The sequence below is a fragment of the Kogia breviceps genome, chromosome 11 (genome assembly GCF_026419965.1).
Source record: "Kogia breviceps isolate mKogBre1 chromosome 11, mKogBre1 haplotype 1, whole genome shotgun sequence".
NCBI lineage: Eukaryota > Metazoa > Chordata > Mammalia > Artiodactyla > Physeteridae > Kogia > Kogia breviceps.
This window is the reverse complement of record NC_081320.1, coordinates 38,076,393-38,090,456: the sequence shown is the minus strand read 5'-3', so window position 1 is coordinate 38,090,456 and position 14,064 is coordinate 38,076,393.

Below are 14,064 nucleotides of genomic sequence, written 5' to 3'. Positions count from 1 at the left end.
AGGACAAGTGAAAGGTCATCCCTGGACAAGTGTGCGGGAAGGTTCTGATCTTTATCAAAGGAGCCTTCCCCTTTGGGCTACAGGATGCTTCCATTCAGACCCTTTCCTGATGGGCCTCTTAGCAAAAGACAAGTGCGTTGTTGCTGGCGAATGGTCAATGGAGCAGTTTGAGGAAGAGGGCCACCCTTGAACCGCACCTTCAAACCCAGGCACCTCTGTGCTGTCGTGTAGACATCTAGCTCGGTCCCGTCAGACACATCCCATACTGAGCGGCTGAGTACTAGGGCCGACGGTGGTGCCCTATTGATGGCAGGAACGGAAGAACCAAGGGGGCGTGATGAAGTGCTAGTGAGACTGGAGGGCTGAGGAGATGGTGTCCCAGGAGGCTGGGTTGATGTGAGCCTAGACATGGTACCCAGAACACGGTTCTGAGTCTCCCGATCACTCTGCCTCAGTATGTGGCCTTGTTCTTATCGAGATAAAAGGATCAGAGGACTAGAGTTCCGTGTGGTTGAAACAGGCACTGTAAAAATGAGACCCAAGAGGGGTTGCCAAGGTGGGAGGGGTTCTGATCCAATTTACATTAGATTATCTTTTTCGAAAACTTGAACGATATTTCCATTAAAGCCTCACAAGTGACAGACTGCAAGAAATGTTTTCTCTGTTGTGGAAGGGAGAGATGGAGAGGATCATGCTTGCAATGACTTTCGGGTTCTACTGTTTTCCCTGGAAAAGGTGAAGGGACTCCCTCATCTGCTGCAGCCGTAGGCCCTAGGAATCGCTTTTGCAGCCAGGGTCCCTTCTCCAGGGACTCAGAGAGGTGATGGGCCAAGGCTGTGTTTTGGATGTCCAGTAGATGAAAGGTCTCTGGCCAGAAACTGGGAGAGACATGAGAGAGGGAGATTCGGCCAGGAGACTGTGCACAGCAGAAGGGACTGATCACTTTTGATTTTCTTTGCAGCAGCAGCGGCTCCCGTTTCTCCTCGTACAGCTGGTCACTGCCACGTCCTCAACCGAGGGTGTGGGGAAACGCAGTTGGGCTGCCATGGGGAGACATACTGCCGCGCTGGTGGCTACTGGGCCTACGGGGATGTTCCTTCGGCCACGCCAGCAAAGGTGGAAGCGGAGCAGGAGCCAGTCGCCAGACGTGCGCCCAAGAGAAAGCGCGCTCCGCAAGAGTCGGACGAAGATCTTTGCTCCCGACCCAAAATCCGGCGATTGTAGCATGGTGCCAGGAGGCGGACTCCACAGAATCTTGCTGGCTGAGCCATTCTCAAGAGAGGGCCATGGCAAAGCTCACAAGGTTACCACCCGCCCCCCGCCAACGCACCATTTCCTGCCCCCGAAGCAAGAACAGGATGGAGAGTCAAGCAGCACGCACCCTGCCCCGAGGTTCACATGCTCCTTTATTCCCAGCCCCTTCTGTCCCCAGTGGGGTCCCCTAATGCTCGGCAAAGTGTTTTTCTGTAACAGATTTCTAAAGGTCGCCACAGCTCAGACTTAGGTCACTACCCCTGTGCTGGGCACTCCTGCCACCCGGGAAAGGTTCCAAAGGTGGAGCAGCTCCAGGGGGTGCCAACGATCAGAGCAAAAACTTGAGAGGCTGGGGATGAAGGAGTTTGGGCACAGTCCCTAAAGCATCTCAGTGGTTGAGCTTCTGTGAGAAGGCACATCCCCACTGTGTGGGGAGGTGGTGGGGGGAAGGGGTCCCTAGAGGAGGCAGCTAGGGGGAGGGCCTGAGGCTGGAAATGGGGAATGGCGTGCGGCCTCTGAGCGAGCACAGGCACTTAGCCCTTGAGGTTTCTGGGAAAGCTAGAGCCACAAGGGCCACGAGAGAAGGCAAGTGGAGCAGCAGAAGCCAGGTGCCAGATCTCTCCTCAGAACCTATACTTCTCCACGAGGCCGGGCCTTCCACGCTGAGGTAGGAGCGATCCTGGCCAGAAGGACAGCCAGCGGCAGCTCTGGGAGGAAGGGTGCTGCACTGGGGGCTCTGCTGCCATGGAAATGACTTCAGTTCCTTCCACTCAAATACCGTACGGACTGGGTTCCTGCTCTGGTGAGTACAAGGGTCACTGACTCTCCCCAGAAGGTTGTTCAGTTCACATCCCCAAAGTCCCTCTATTCGGGCCCTGGGGGGGTGTAGCAACTCCTGAGGGCGCTCTTTCCTGAGGCTGGCTGACCGAAGTGGGGGAGGTTCCTGATAGGTCCCAGGTGCTGGTTGAAGTCCCCAGAGAATGGTCATGAAGGCTGGAGAGTCCAGTAGGTGGAGAGAGAAGGCCGGGGGCAGAGGGCCCCTACCTGAATCCAGAGCTCACAAGGTTATTACCCCCCACCATTTCCAGAAACTATCTCTTCCCCCATACCAGCCCCAATGGCCCGGTACCGGGAAACCGGGAGCCCAGAGCACTTGTGGCCACACAGACACTCGCAGGCAGCCCTCGGCGTGGGCGGGGCCTGCTGCAGGCGGATGGGGACGAGGTGTGCTCCCGGGAGGCCTTGGACTGAAAGTGGCCCCCTGAGAGAAGCACCCCAGCTTGGACAGGAAGTTTAGAGGCAGGGGACAGCAACCTAGGGCGCCCCCTCGGAGCAGTGGGAGTGGGAAGAGGGCCGGGGGCAGAGGGCACCCGCGATGGGAGGCCAGTGGGCTCTCAGCAGAGGCCAGCTGAGCCCGCGGGACCTGCCTCTGAGCAGGGGCCGGGAGGGCAGTGCTGCCCTGTGGCTTCCGGGCTTCGTGGATCACGGCTCTCCGCACACGGGTCGTAGGGTCCTCTGACCCTGTATCGCCTCCCTCACCCAGGGCCCCTCGCGAGGCTGCGCCGCTGGGTGGCCTGTGTCGACGGGCACAACCCCATCGCCCGCCCCTCTCAGACCCGCCGCCTCTGCCCGCCTGCCTGGCCCTGTGCAGCTTGCGACCCAGGGGGCCTCGAGGGTCCCCACGCACTCCGCCAGCGGCCTCTGCTGGGTCTGCTGCTCCTGCTGGGTCTGCTGCTGCGGCCGGTAACCCGTGTGCACACCACGCCGGCCACCTCCAGAACCCCAAGTCCACGGGTGCGCACGCGGGCCCTGATGCGGGACTTCCCGCTTGTGGACGGGTGGCTGCAGTGTGTGAGGGCTGCTTGGGGCCGTTGTGGGCCTAGCCTGGCCCTGGGCAGCAGAGGAGGTCCGGAGGTGTCCACACAAGCGTGGTGTGAGGCTCCCTCAGGCTGCCCCAGGCCAGGCAATGTATCCTGCCTGATCCCAAGACCTAAGGGGCCCACCCATTTGCCTTGACCTCCCTCCAGCCACAACGACATGCCCCTGGTCCTGAGGCTGTTGCACCACAATGGGCTCCAGGCTGTTAATCTAAGCAAGTTCAGCCACGGCCACACCACCTTGGACGGGATGAAAGACGGTCTCGTGGGTGCGCAGGCACCAAGGGGACACACAAGGTGTCCCCGTGGCTGCTGGGGAATAGTGGGGTAGTTTGGGGGCCTCCGAGACCACAGGTTAGTCACATTGGAACTATGTTACCATAGTGACCTAGAAAGTGCCATGCCATGGATGCTGGGGGCTACAGGGGTCACCGTGAGCCACCCTGACGGGCATCCAAGTACCACAGAAAAAAACAACGCGTCACAGGTGACTTCTGGGCACAGTGAGCGCTGTGCCAGCTGAGGAGGCGATGAGAAGCCCAAGGAGTTCCAAGCCCCAAACCAAGCCCTGGCCTTCCCTCACTTCTGGTCAGCCTACGTCCCACGCCAGACCCACCAACGGGATGCCGTGCGCCTCACCCCGGAGCAAATCGACCTCATCCGCCTCACGTGTGCCTCCTATTCTGCGCTGGAGCTTGTGACCTCAGTTAAAGGAACACGGGGGACTTCCCTGGTAGTCCAGAGGTTAGGACTCCACGCTTCCACTGCAGGGGGCTCGGGTTGGATCCCCGCTCACCGGGGAAGAGGCTCAGGTTCAAGGGCTCCTGCTTTGAACCATCTTCTACTCAACATGTAGAAAACAAAGCCTTGATCTGCCCTCCTAAGCCTTGTCCTCTCTCTCCAATTATGGAGTCAACAGACACTTACTGAGCCCCTAAGATATGTCAAGCACTGGTAGGCACTGGACATAACCTGATGAGACAGGAGGGAAAGGTTCAGTAGAACACAGGGTTATAGAAAAGGCACTTAAAAATGTGAGAAATTCAAACTGTGTATGGTGCTATGAAGGAGCAGTTATGTAAGGCTGTGGGAGTCTACGTCAGCAGGAAAGAGACGGATGCGGCTTGAGGAGGGCCTCCCTTAAGAAATAAACTCTGGGGACTACCCTGGTGGTGCAGTGGTACAGAATCCGCCTGCCAACACTATTTACGGTGGCCAGGACAGGGAAGCAACCGAAGTGTCCATCGAGAGACGAACAGATAAAGAAGATGTGGCACATATATACAATGGACTCTTACTCTGCCATAAAAGGAAATGAAACTGAGTTATTTGTAGTGAGGTGGATGGACCTAGAGTCTGTCATACAGAGTGAAGTAAGTCACAAAGAGGAAATCAAATACCGTATGCTAATACATATATATGGAATCTTAAAAAAAAAAAAAAGTTTCTAATGAACCTAGGGGCAGGGCAAGAATAAAGACGCAGACATAGAGAATGGACTTGAGGACTCGGGGAAGGGGAAGGGTAAGCTGGGAGGCAGTAAGAGAGTAGCATTGACAAATATACAATACCAAATGTAAAATACCTGGCTAGTGGGAAGCAGCTGCACAGCACAGGAAGATCAGCTCAGTGCCTTGCAACCACCTAGAGGGGTGGGATCAGGAGGGTGGGAGGGAGATGCAGGAGGGAGGGGATGTGGGGATATACGTATGCATGCAGCTGATTCCCTTTGTTATACAGCAGAAACTGACACACCAGCGTAGAGCAATTATACTCCAACAAAGACTTTAAAAACGAAAACAAAGAAACAATCCACCTGCCAAGGCACGGGACATGGGTTGGCTCCCTGGTCCAGGAAGCTCCCACGTGCCGCGGAGCCAGTAAGCCCGCGAGCCCACGTGCCACAATTAGTGAGGACCGCGTGCTAAGAGCCCGTGCTCCGCAACATGAGAAGCCACTGCACTGAGAAGCCCATGCACCACAACGAAGAGTAGCCCCGGCTCACCGCAACTACAGAAAGCCCGCGCCCGGCAACGAAAACCCAACGCAACGAAAAATAAATAAATAAATAAATTCATTCATTAACCAAATAATCAAAAGTTATATTAAAAAAAGAAACAAACGAAAAGCAAAAATCTCTGCTGGGAATTCCCCGGTGCTCCGGTGGTCTAGTGGTTAGGACCCTGTGCCTCCACTTCAGGGGGCCCGGATTCAATCCCTGGTTGGGGAACTGAGATCATGCAAGCTGGCATCGCAGCCCAATTAAAAATGCAATAAAATAAAATATACCTAAATAAAACAAGAAAGCATCTCTGATTCAACGTCTAAAGGGTGAGAAGGTGTTTATCGGGCCAGTATGTGGGCAGAAAACGTTTCCCATTTCAGTAAGTAGCACCTCCATTTACCCAATTCCACATCCTTAACCCACATTCCCCACATCCAATTCATCACTAACTCCTATTCACCTCCAAGCCATCACTAACCTTCCAAATAGGACTCTAACTTGCCTGCTTTACTCCACCTCCAAGGCCACCACTGTGCACAAAGCCAGTCTCCTAATGAGTCTCCCCAATTCCAGTCCTGCCCCCTCCTAGCCACTCTCTTACACTAGCCAGTATGGTGTCTGAAAAAGGCATCTCTGCCAACCCCACTTCTCTCTTTATACCCTGCAATGGCTTCCCACCAAGTTTACGATCAATCCCAAACAGATGATGGACTGCAGGCTGAAAGACAACAAGGAGGTAGGGAGGGTGTCAGGTTAGAAAGAGGGATGAAGGGTCTGGACAAACAGCGAAAAGGGCTGAAAAGAAAATGATCAGCACTTGCACAACAGTCCTGATGCAGGCAGGAAAAATGCAGCAATAGTGAAGGCATACCAAGAGCCACTTTTGATTTCTGCAATGCCCTTTGCAGTTCCCCACGTGCTTCATTGATAACTGTGATTCTCAAACCTAGCTGTACATTAGAATCATCTGGGGACATTTGAAAATCTACCAATGGCCAGGCCTCACCCTAAGCCAATTACATCACAATATACAGTTCACTGGGGCAGGAATTTTGTCTGTGTCGTTCACTGGACATATGAAAAGTAAGTGGCACATACATGCTGCTCAGAAAATAGTTCCTGAATGAATGAAGGAAGGAAGGAAGAAAGGAAGGCACCACTATCACCTGAGATCCAAGGAAGAATTCTTTTCAAACCTTAGGGAGTCACCTGGCAATGACAGTTACCATGGCAGCCGTGGGAAACACAATACCAAGTGACACTAACACTCCCAGGAACCCACACTGGTTTCCACAGTAAGTAAACCTTTCTCGTTTCTAAAGGACTATACTGGGAAATACGCATCTCAGTAACAGCTTGAGGTTACTCAATGTCTGAGGTGAGCAGGAGGAAAAGACAAGGGCCTTACACACTATCGAAAGCCACGACAGGAAGAAACTAGGGGCCACGGGCAGAGACAGACAGGCTCCGACAGGCTCCAATCCCTGTGACATTCCGAGGTGATCCCATTGGAAGGGCTCGAGCACGAGAAAGCAGCCACTAACCAGCTACCCTGTCTCAGATATTTGGAGAAAGTCAATGCAAATACATACCTATGCATTATTCCTTTCTGATCATTCTTTCAGTGTATCCTTTCGGGCTTTGTGCAAAGCGATTCTTTCCTTGGTACCTGAAAAATGAGTGGCACGTGTCAACGGATGAAACATGTCAGAGCAGACCTCCAAGGAGCTCTGCAGCTCACGAACGAGGAGCTCCGAGTCCTGGGAAAGAATCGTGAAAGTAGTGTAGAATCACAAGATCTTAGAGCATCCTTTATATCAGCCTCCCCCCCTCTATCATATCACCAATCAGTGGGCATCAGCCTATACAGGAACTCTTGAACTCTGCAGTGACAGACAACCCAGCACTCTCTAGACAGATCAAGGCATTGCTCGTTGCTACAGCAGTCTATATCAAATTCACAATCTGACTCCCTGGCACCAATCACTCCCAGGCTGCCTTCTGGAATGGGACACCCCAGGGCACACCTCATCTCTTTTCCATCTGGCACATTTCCCAAACACATGAGGACAATGCTGTTCTTCCTAAAGATCTCTGCTCCCACGTCACCCTCCTAAATCACTCCTTCCTGTGTTTAGGACTTTCAGGAGCCCCCAAGGGTTTCGCACCCCAAGGACATGACAAGCATTGGCATCAACGTGCCTGCTACAGATTCTGGGAAAGGGGCAGGGCCACACAACAGTCTGGCAAATGTGACTGACTACCTGACGTGAGAGTACATCGGACAACCTCAGCCTCTCTTCAGTCCTCAGCCTCTATCCAAGGTTTCTCCATAGCACACTATTGACATTTTGGGCCAGCTCATTCTTTTGGGGTGGTGGGGAAAGGCTGTCCTGTGCCTTGTACGATATGGGGTACCATCCTGGCCTCTACCCACTAGATGCCTGCAGCACCGCCCCGACCAGATGTGAACCAAGGAAAATGTCTCCAGCCATTGTCAAACGTGCTGGGGGAAGGGTGAGGGCAAAATCACCCTCACTCAAGAGCCACTGCTCTATCCCATGGCGCTGTTCACCCATGAGTACTCAAAACGCTCTCCTCTGCTGGCTTAACAGCTAACCCTCCAGAAAGTCTATCGTGTATCAAAATGCTATGGGAAATTGAATAGTATTTATCTCTATAACGGTATCTCCTGACACCAAAGGAATACTCTTTCTCCAGAGGTTAAGAACCTCCCAGGTGCTTAATCCGCATTTACCTTATCTCCTACCCCAGGCACTGGAAATGACAGAAATGATCTGACACCCATTTTCGGGATCCGTTCAAGAAGTACCAGTAGTGTAAGGCTTTCTGGCAACCTGAACAACCGAACTCACGTAGAATATCCTGCCTGACCCTGGCTTTGTGAGACAAGCCGCAAACCTGTAGCAGGACCCTCCTCGCTGCTATTTACGGAATCGAGGTAGCTGACTGGAAAGCCGGTGGAGGTGAACAAGCCAAGAAAGCAGTGGGCTCAGCATGAGAAGCTGGAAAGGGTGACAAGGGAGGGGAGAATGAGCCTCAGCTGAAAAGAAAGGGGAAAAGTACCAAGCGATGAGTTCTCTTGACTGAAGAGAAGATACGCTGAAGGCCATCAGCTTGCCCTCGGGGCCGCCCTCAGCTCTCTGGGGAGCTCTAAGGGAAGGGTGAGCCTGGATCTAGGACTCCGGACTCCTGGTGTCGGCCCCCAGGCCTGACCATTCACTCAGACTCTCAATAAATAACTTGTATTCAAAGACCTTGCACGGGGACCCCATCTGGGAAAACATCGCCACACCCTCATAAGTTACAGGGGTTGACCCGAACTGGCCAAGCCATGACAGGAGCTGTGAGGGTGACAAAAGAGCATTGCAGGGATCCGACATCGGATCACCACAAGCCCTCCGCCCTCCTGGCTCCTAATGCCAGGGCCCCATCACCGTGTATCCTCGGACCCCCGTCCTGCCTCCAACGCGCACCCTTCCCCAAGGTTGGCCGGGACCTGGAGTCACCAGCCCCTGTTCGGACCTACCCACTTCGCCGCTGCTGAGCTCTACACATCCCGCTCCTTCCACACGCTTCGCCAATTCCGCGGCCCTGACTGAGCCGCGCCAGCCACCGACCGCCAGAACTTGGCGTGCCCGTGAAGTCACTGTCGTGCGCCTCTCCCGCAGCAAGGGGAATAGGGCTCTGGCACCCTGGCTGCGGCTCTTGTCGCTTGTGGCTCGGTTGCTTCTGGCGCTTCGCCGGGACCTCACGGTCCGCGGTCCAAACGAGCCCCGGCCCGTGGTGCGCATCCCGCGGGCTCTACAGTGGCAGCAGGAAGAGCAGCAGAGCGGGCAGCGGAGCCCCCCGCGACCGGTGCTGGTGCGACCCGGGCCGCTGCTGATCTCCGCGTGGCGGCCCCAGTTGAACCAGCCGGTACGCCTCACGGTGGGCCCTTGTCAGCCCGCGCCACTGGCTTCGCGCGGCTGGAAGAATCGCCGCGCCCACGAGGACCAATTCTCAACATGTAGAAAACAAAAATAAAGCCTTGATCTTCCCTCCTAAGCCTTGTCCTCTGTCTCCAATTAGGGATTCAACAGACACTTACTGAGCCCTAAGATATGCCAAGCACTGGCAGGCACTGGAGAAAAAATGATGAGGCAGGAGGGAAAGGATCAGTAGAACAGAGGGTTATAAAAAGGGAACTTACAAATGTCTGTGAAATTAAAACTGTGTATGGTACTCGAAAGGAGCAGTTACGTAAGGCTGTGGGAGTCTGTGTCAGCAGGGAAGAGACTGGTGGGGCTTGAGGAGGGCCTCCCTTAAGAAATAATCTCTGGGGACTTCCCTGGTGGTGCAGTGGTTCAGAATCCACCTGCCAGCACAATTTACAGTAGCCAGGACCGGGAAGCAACCTAAGTGTCCATCGACAGACAAATAGATAAAGACGATGTGACACATACATACCATAGAATATGACTCAGTCATAAAAGAAATGAAACTGAGCTATTTGTAGTGAGGTGGATAGACCTCGAGTCTGTCATACAGAGTGAAGTAAGTCAGGAAGAGAAAAACAAATATCGTATGCTACCACATATATATGGAACATATATATATATATATATATATATATATATATATATATATATATGTATGTATATAAAGGTTCTCATGAACCTAAGGGCAGGGCAGGAATAAAGACGCAGATAGAAAATGAACTTGAGGACACGGGGAGGGGGAAGGGTAAGCTGGGACGAAAGAAGAGTAGCATTGACATATATACAATACCAAATGTAAAATACCTAGCTAGCGGGAAGCAGCTGCACAGCACAGGGAGTTCAGCTCAGTGCCTTTCGACCACCTAGAGGGTTGGGCACAGGAGGGTGAGAGAGAGAGACGCAGGAGGGAGGGGATATGGGGATATAGGCATGCATAGAGCTGATTCACTTTGTTACACAGCAGAAACTGACACACCAGGGTAAAGCAATTACACTCCAACAAAGATGTTTAAAAACAAAAACAAAAACAAACAATCCGCCTGCCAAGGCAGGGGACACGGGTTTGCACCCTGGTCCGGGAAGGCCCCACATGCCGCGGAGCCAGTAAGCCTGCGCGCCACCTCCCCCGAGCCCACGCGCCAGAACTACTGAGGACCGCGTGCATCATAGAGCCCATGCTCCGCAACATGAGAAGCCACTGCACTGAGAAGCCCGGGCACCACAACGAAGAGTAGCCCCTGCTCGCCGCAACTACCGAAAGCCCACGCGCGGCAATGAAGAACCAATGCGACCCAATATTCATTCATTCATTCATTCATTAACCAATTAATCAAAACTTATATTAAAAAAGAAAGAAACGAAAAGTAAAAATCTCTGCTGGGAATTCCCCGGTGGTCCAGTGGTTAGGACCCCGTGCCTCCACTTCAGGGGGCCCGGGTTCAATCCCTGGTTGGGGAACTGAGATCCTGCACCTGGCATCGCAGCCCAAATAAAAATGCAATAAAATAAAATATAACTAAATAAAACAAGAAAGCATCTCTGATTCAAGGTGTAAAGGGTGAGAAGGTGTTTATCGGGCCAGTATGTGGGCAGAAAACGTTTCCCATTTCAGTAAGTAGCACCTCCATTTACCCAATTACACATCCTTAACCCACATTCCCCACATCCAATTCATCACTAACTCCTATTCACCTCCAAGCCATCACTAACCTTCCAAATAGGACTCTAACCTGCCTGCTTTACTCCACCTCCAAGGCCACCACTGTGCACAAAGTCAGTCTCCTAATGAGTCTCCCCAAATCTACTCCTGCCCTCTCCTAGCCATTCTCTTACAGTAGCCAGTGCGGTGTCTGAAAAAGGCATCTCTGCCAACACCACTTCTCTCTTTATACCCTGCAATGGCTTCCCACCAAGTGTAGGATCAATCCCAAACTGATGATGGACTGGAGGCTGAAAGACAAGAAGGAGGTAGGGAGGGTGTCAGGTTTGAAAGAGGGATGAACGGTCTAGGCAAACAGCGAAAAGGGCTGAAAAGAAAATGATCAGCACTTGCACAACAGTCCTGATGCAGGCAGGAAAGAAAATGCAGGAAGAGTGAAGGAATACCAATAGCCACTTTTTATTTCTGCAATGCCTTTGCAATTCCCAAAGTGCTTCATCGATAACTGTGATTCCCAAACCTCGCTGTACATGAGAATCATCTGGAGAGATTTTAAATGCTACCAATGGCCAGGCCTCATCCCAAGCCAATTAAATCAGCATAGACATTTCACTGTATTGCATTTTATTCCCTGCCCCCAAACATCCATTTAGACCCAGGAGAAGGAAAAGGGGATGTGACTAGCAATAGAGAGAAATTTTCTGCACAACAATGGCCATGGCAAGCTTAGGCGCTTTGGGTGAAATCTCTCTGGGAAGAACTGGCAGTGGAAGAAAAAGCCAAACTGACACACAAGTATTGCCTGGTGTGCATTTCCAGCCTCTGCCTTCTTTCTCATCTCTTGGTGGCAGGTGGAGGAAGTGGAGAAAAGGTGAAACTTCTTTATAAACCGGCAGAAGGTTATAGCATCCTCTCACTATCTCTGCATAGGTTCTAGTCTCTGCAGCACTACAGAAGCTTTGCCCAAAGTAATGAACAGTTCAAAGTCAAATGTAATACTTTATCAGACGACTTAAAAATGCTTGCACACTGGAAAGAATTGCAGAGAACACAAATGGACCCAGAGCAACCTTTGCCAAAAGAGAATAGTGTGCTCAATGTACAGCCATAGCTCTTTTCCACATGAGCAAACAGTCAGGAGGATAAAGAACTTGGTCAAACTCACACAAGTAAGTAGGACAGAATCTGGTCTGTCTGTCCTAAGCGTTGTGTTCTTTAACCACCAGGCTAGCTTTTCTCAGATCTGATTCATGCATACTGTAACCATATACCTCTGTTTGCCTCGAAACTTCCCTGTTTATACGTATGCCTGCTGCCGTTTTAAATACGGCCCAGTTGGACTCCCCAAAGCAACCGAGAAGACACAATCATTTGGTCACTCTATACATGGACCACTGTGGTGGGGCTGCCCAGGAAGCTTATTTAAAAAGTGCAGCTTAGGGCTTCCCTGGTGGCGCAGTGGTTCAGAGTCCGCCTGCCGATGCAGGGCACACGGGTTCATGCCCCGGTCCGGGAAGATCCCACATGCCGCGGAGCAGCTGGCTCCGTGGGCCATGGCCGCTGAGCCTGCACTCCGCAACGAGAAAGACCACAACACTGAGAGGCCCACGCACCACATACACACACACACACACACACACACACACACACACACAGACACACACACACAAGTTGAAGCTTCCTGAGCCCTACTCCACATCTAGATAAGTTTTCTGAGGGTTGTCTCAAGAATCCAGGTACAAGTCTTTTTAAGTGCTTTTGTGGAACTCCCCAGGTGAGTCTCTCACTCTCCTAAGTTAAGAAACCATTTATTTGGCCTCCCCCAGGTGCCCAGCCAGGTCCTGTTAAGGTTGGAGTCCCCGCACCACATCACAGGGATGCTCCCAGCCAAGTGATCTCTGGAGCCTTGGAGAATCTGAATGGTCTCATGCTGGCCCACCTGCCACGACAAACCTCCTCCAGAGCATTCCCCTTAACACTTCACCTTCTACCACTCCCAAAGGCAGTCTGCTCCAATGAGGCCTGACTTTGTCTATCCTAAGGGGCACCCGCTGATTCAAGCACTTTAGGAGAACAAGGTGCTGTACTTCTCAACCAGGGTGGCCCAACCTCTAAAATGGTAGTCCAAGCAGTCTCTACCTCCTGGGCACATCCCCTCTGCAACAGCCCAAGTACACGAATGTCCCATCTTTGCTTTCTCAAGGTCGGCAACAGGAGTCCCCTCCTAAAGAAGGTCCTCTCTCATTGCCACACTATCCAAGGCTGCCCCAAATGTGCTTCCTCCCTGTGGGCCTGCTCAGGCTAAGGGCAGAGTCGTCTCTGAGTCGGACCAAATCGTCTTCATAACAACTCTTCACGGTGTTGACCATGTCTTTCACGGGGGCTGCTGCTGAGCCTTTCTCTCATCCTTTCATGGTGGAGAGAGAGAGGGGATTCTAATGATTCTTACCTCTAGGGGAGAGGGCGAGTGTCATGATTATGTGATCATTCGGTATGATGTCCTTTCGACAGGAATTTGTTTGGACTTTCACGTTAAAGTGGGCCCACCATTCCCACTTTGTGAGGTCATTCAGCACCCTCATTTTGCACCTTTAACATCTCTCTCAGTATCACCTTGGAAATGTTTGAAACGGCATGAGTTTGTCCTCACGTTCCTATCAGCTGGGAATCCGGGGCCCCAACATGAACCTAACCATTGAGCGCAACACCTCTCCACGACCTGTGTAACACTGGGTAGGCCCCTTCACCTCTCGGGTTTTTGAAGCCCTCGGGTGTAAAAATGGGAGGGTTCTATGAATCTATATTTGGGGCAGGACAAGGTCGAGAAGAGTGTGTCTCTGCTTTTATTCTTCCAAAATGGAATGTCTGCCCTCTCTTCCCCATGGGTCCACATGTCACTTGTCCTTCAGGCCCACTGCCAAGGAGCCTTCCCTGATTCCCCAGTCCACACAAATCTCTGCCTCTCAGGGTCAGGGCCGTACAACCTAGCTGCCTCCTAATGTTCATCTTGCCTCTCAAGCCGATCTCAGGATGTGGGTCTCTCTTGCCCTCCTGTGGCCCCTGGGGCTGTGCCAGCCCACCGGCATGCCCCACGTGGGGTGTCTACTAGACTAGGGCATGGATGGGGAGGCCCCGGCGTGAGGGCCCAGGCAGAGTACGTCTGCCTCCACCCTGCTCTCCTCCACAGAACTGCCCCTCCTCCTCAAGCCTGACCCCCAAGTCACAGGTTTCATACGATGACCTCACTGGCTAGTGAGGACCTCACAG